General features: G+C 41.1%; 1 protein-coding gene across 1 annotated transcript in view; it reads left to right on the forward strand.

Moving 5' to 3' along the window:
* The window catches only part of LOC108630045 (neuroligin-1-like), a gene marked incomplete at its 3' end in the record, with an annotated part of 36,116 nt that overhangs the window by 5,230 nt on the left and 25,319 nt on the right, over positions 1-5,567 (forward strand). The window lies entirely within an intron of this gene.

Raw genomic sequence — 5,567 nt, forward strand, 5'->3', positions numbered from 1 at the left:
TAAAAAGAATGTAAACCAAGTTCATTTCTGGACCAATAGGCTGAAATAAATTATACATAATAAAATATTATTTTACTTTATCGTAAAACATTTGTAATCGCATAACTGGTTTGATGATCACACAAAAAGATCATTGAATCCTGCATTTCTGAAACTCAGTATAGCATTACCAGAGGCACGTGAATATTGGTTCGATTAATTCCAGAGTTAATTGCAGCTACTGGAAATATCGTGGGGTAATATTAGATACTGCAACGTAGGTACTTCAGTACTGCGTTCCGGGTAAACAGCTTGTAACTAGTGAAAACAGAGTCGAAAGCTCTAGGCGGCTTCTGTAATTTTACGTACTCAAACAAAACTAGTACATTTTCATCGCTCCTCGCTCTACTTTACACAACGTACAAGCGGTTTCTAATGAATTTAAGGGACGACGAAGTAACGTAACGTAGCGAATGAAGAATGAACCAAGTACGTAATAAATAATGTAGAAATCCATTTATCAACCTGCGCAACTGAAAACATTTTTGAATTACGAGAATTTAAAAAGTAACACGATGCATCGCCGTTCGTAATTGAGGATGTATGTATGAAGAGATATCGCGTAGATTTCGACACTACAAATCAGCCATTAAGTCACACCCCTATGATTAATCCTTCGGGCGCCATTCGTCTTACTAATAAACTGCCCGACCTCGAATCTACAGGTACGCCGCAAGGGCCACGGAACGCATTCGCTCCTCGGAATTAAATGAAACGTTTAATGAAGCAGACACTCGACGTTTAATCAACGGTTACCAAAAAAAAAAAAAGAAGAAGAATAAGAAGAAGAGAGAACGAGACGCGGCACCCTTCTGAGACACTTGGGTGCAGGCGCACCCATTCGGCTTAGATCAGAGTCTTTAAAGCTCGTCAAATAGGAGTAGTCTGGAGAACGAGGGGCACTCGAGATCTCGTCAAAGCGGGAGGATACACGGGAGGGGGTGGAGGAGAAGAATCGGCGAGGAATCGGGTAAAAGGGCTGGTTTTCGGAATAGAGGCACGGATCAAATCGCTCCCCTAACGAGGTCATTCCGCGTGCGCACGCGCCCACGCTTCTGACCGTGAGAGCAGAAGAGGAATCCCCTCGCGTCGTTGGCGATGAAACGATTTCTTTTCCTGGTCGAGTGCCGCCCGCGCGGCTCCACAGAGGAGGGCACTCGCCCGCGCGCCCGTCCCGACGAGCGTATTCAATAAAACATGAGGATCTTCAATCGATGTTATCGGCCCCCAGTTTCGCTTCCCTCGATTAACCCTTCGCCTGGGGAATCGGTCGTGACGGTCGCTGTGCGCCAAGGCAATGTACCTCCAACCATCGATCCGTGGTTGCGATTTTGCCCGATATAATTGGAACGAATCAGAAAGTTTCGACGAGGACGCGATGCGTTTCAAGATCGAATCATTTTAATTAGGACTCGTGGCAGTTGTTTATCGGAGGAACAGAGCGAACTTAAACAATTCATGAGATGCCTCGATCGTTTTCTCATTGACGCGACTTAACTTCGAAAAAGAACGTAGAGGAGGAGGAGGTTCGCAAACAAAGTCTTGCCATTATTGGACACCGGGAAGAGTTAACAACGCGTGGGCGGCGATCGTTGGAAAAAGTTTACGTCGCAACGCGGACGGTCAATTTCGATGGGTAAAGGGACGTGGGTAGGATGGATCGATATTGCTGTTCGGCTGCCCATTAATGTGCTGCGGAATGACGTATAATTGGGAGCGCACGCACACGTGCAACATTTTGCGCGCGTCCTCCGCAGCCTGTGTTGCATCAATTACTCCCGGCGACCCAGTAACTCAGAACGCTTTAAGATCGCCGTTAATGAATTCCCGTTAACGAAGTAACGTCGATGCGTTCGAAATTCGTTAGAAACTGTATCGTTTTCCAATTAACCATCGATGTAAATCACGTTACGTGTACGACGTCGCGCAAAGTTGATAGATTCAATTATATAGAACTAAAAATTCATGGGGGGGAGTTCGAGCCTCGGTTATGTCGAGGAATGGTTGGGGAACGATTGATAGAAATTCGCGCTGAATCAACTGGCCGTGAATCACGGGGTGGATTAATGGACACGCGAACTCGGGAAATGCAGAGAAAATGCACTTTCTTCTCGGGAGCGAAATGGAGCAAGCGAAAGCTCGGGCGATGCTTATTCGTTTCGCCATTCGTCGGGTTGATAGCGGGTAAAAACGGAATCGATGAAAGGCGTGATCGGCGTGAGAGAACGCGATTTCTCTCGCGATTCTTTTGCCAACAGGCGGAAACGCTTATTGCGCCGGGGGAACAGAGGGGGTACGGAATGTTCGCGACAAGAATATTCGTATCCGAGGAGAGAAGACTCTTTCGAGTGGCCGGTTAATTTAAATATCGACCGCATAAACATTGGAGTGAAAGGACCGTAAGCCGCTTGCAACTTATGAATATTACGCTATAGAACGTAAGCTTCTACACTTTCAGCCTCTCCTTGACTCCCCACGCTTTTCCTCTTGTTTCCTGCGCGAAAGGCATCGTCGTCGTCCTCGCGGCAATACGACGCTGTCAACTGCCACTGGGCGATAAGTTAATGAGCTTTACCAAAACCGAACGAGAGATGCTCCTGAGAAACAATGAAAGTTGTCTTAAGCAATTTCTTTAATATTGCCGGTCTACTTTCCAGCGAATTTAACTTATTAATGAAGAACAAGCGGTGATAGTATTATCTTTATTGGCTCCATTCGGACTTCCGCCTCACAAAACATATGTAAAACATTCAAACCAAATGTACAAAAGAGTAATTTAACTCATTCTAATACATAAAGTCTCAGAATAAAATAAAATTTAGCAGCTTCTTTAAGAAACAACAACGTAAAATTATCCTTAGTGGAGAACAAGTAGTGTAAGTCAATAGTTTGTCAGACGCAACCTATTTCTTAGATTTAGATGTTTCTAAACACTCGTATACTAAAGAAACGAAACAAAATGAGTCATTTTTCAATCAAATGAATTATTCGAAAAAAGTACAAGTCCTAAATAAAGTAGTACAAGTCAATAATTGATCAGACGTTGCTTATTTCTTAGATTCAAACATTTCCAAGGACTCATACATTAAAGTAACGAAGCAAAATTAGGCTATCCTCTGTCAACAGTCATTTATCAATCAAATAAATTATTCTAAGAAAGTGCAAGTCCTAAATAAAGTAGTACAAGTCAATAATCGATCAGACGTTGCTTATTTCTTAAATTTAGATATTTCCAAAGACTCGTACGCTAAAGTAACGAAGCAAAATTACTATATTCCCTATCTGTGATCATTCTTCAATCAAATGAATTATTCAAAGGAAGTGCAAATCCTAAATAAAGTAGTACAAGTTAATAATTGATCAGACGTTGCTTATTTCTTAGATTTAGACATTTCCAAAGACTGATATACTACAATAACGAAACAAAATTACTATACTCCCTGTCAGTGATCATTTTTCAATCAAATGAATTATTCGAAGGAAGTACAAGTCCTAAATAAAGTAGTACAAGTCAATAATTGATCAGACGTTGCTTATTTCTTAGATTCAGAAATTCCCAAAGACTGATACATTAAAGTAACGAAGCAAAATGAGTGTACCCTCCATAAATATTCATTTTCCAATTAGAAGATTGCTTGAAATAAATAATTCGCAGATCGTGCAGGTTTTAAAAAACGGGTTGCTAAACAAAGATAACATTTATTATCCTGCTCTTGTACGCTGTTGTTTCATAAGAATAGCCTTAAAACACGGCGCGAGCTGAGAGATTACTATTTGTTCAAAGAGAGATGTTGAGCGCAATTTAAAAGATTAAACTTGCAGCAAAAGTATGTGACAAAAATGACGTGCGCTCCGCGGTCTCCTGAATTCGGAATATCCCATCCTATATCGGTAGACGTGTATATACGTCGAAAGAAAAACAATTCGAGAAATGTGTGCAGGTACTAATATCGCATTCTTCTGTGTCGCCCGCGTTATTAACATAATGTACATCCGTCATGGAAACTGTTTACGATGCGTTGGATCTCCGTGCTGTCTCTATCCGTCACGTGGGAATGCAAGTAAAATTGTATGATATTTGATACATCGAGTTTAGTATTAATAATATTGAAGTGCTCGTATAACGAAGCTGTGAAAATATGCATAGCATCAGACGTACGTCCCGTGTTTTTTATACAATGGATCAGTTATTTATTACGTAGAAACGTATCGCATGAATTCTTTGTGCCATTATCGATATCAATAATTCGCAATTTCGAAACGTGAATTAATTGAGGCGACGCGCAGGTACTTATATCTCAAAGATATGCTTTGAAGCGATAGATGCTGTGGCAAGCCATCTTGTCTAACGGGGATATATGCATATTAATAGGTGAGTTGACAGATTAATTTTCGCATGAGTGGATACCGTCGAGCTCCTCAGTACAGTGGCACTTCCACGACGATTATCCAGTTTACTTTAACTCGAAGATTATTTTTCGAAATAAATCATCTCCAATGAGGAGACAATTCGAAGAAACGTGAATTTGAAATAAAATTCCTGACGCTTCGTTAAAATGTTATTTGTAAAAATCGACTCGGCACGTTGGGACGTATGAATAAGTCGTGTCACCGTGTGTACATATCCCGTGGCATTTGAATAATGTTCTATACGGTAGCATACTGACTTAGCGAAACCGTCAGTCACTCTGCGTCTGGCCTGACTGGCAGATACTGACGTGGCAAAGGGACTGACTGTCTGAAGCGTCTGAAACGTGCGAGCATTGCTACTAGCCTCACCTAATGGATCAGCGCACCTGGAGAGATGATAAGTATCGTACTTGTGTAAGGTTCTCTCGTGGCGCGTATCGACAAGGCATCAATGCAAACTCATCGTAGACGTACACGTGTCAGGCGAAAGATGACACCGTCATTGATTCCTGAATGCCGTTAATTAATATGGCTACATGATCAAATACGCAACCACTTTTCGTACTTGTAAATTAATGTTGATTAAATAATTAGAAAATGTTTTTGCAGCATTTATTCAGGATGCGTCGAATTTATTCCTGAATATTTTCTATTCCTCATGGAAGAGAAACGCGACAATTAAGAGTGATATATGCGTGGCACACACAGTGAATTCATCAGAGTCCGCAGCGAAATCTCTTTTGAGCACAGATATGAAGATTAACGAGCAGCAAGTTTTCGATTAAACCGCGCGGGAGAAAACCCGTCGCCTATGTCCGTTTACGGGAAACAACGTTATCTCGATCCCCTAACGAACCTAACCGAAACCGTGATAACTTATGGCTTAGAAAACGCGTATCGAAGCCTCAATGCGTCTCCCGAGGCATCATTGAACCTTGGCAAAATGATAGTCATTAACACTAGAAAGACTGAAACTTAGTATATACCTATATTGCCGAAAAGCAGTAAAAATGACTGCATTGTGAAAGAATAATGTGTAAAGAAATTTGTCTAAAATTAATTTTTAATATTTTTTATATTATTTACAGTCATATAACAAGTATTAGTAAATGTTAACA

The sequence above is a fragment of the Ceratina calcarata genome, unplaced genomic scaffold (genome assembly GCF_001652005.2).
Source record: "Ceratina calcarata isolate Rehan_Ccalc_2016 unplaced genomic scaffold, ASM165200v1 scaffold63.2, whole genome shotgun sequence".
Lineage (NCBI taxonomy): Eukaryota > Metazoa > Arthropoda > Insecta > Hymenoptera > Apidae > Ceratina > Ceratina calcarata.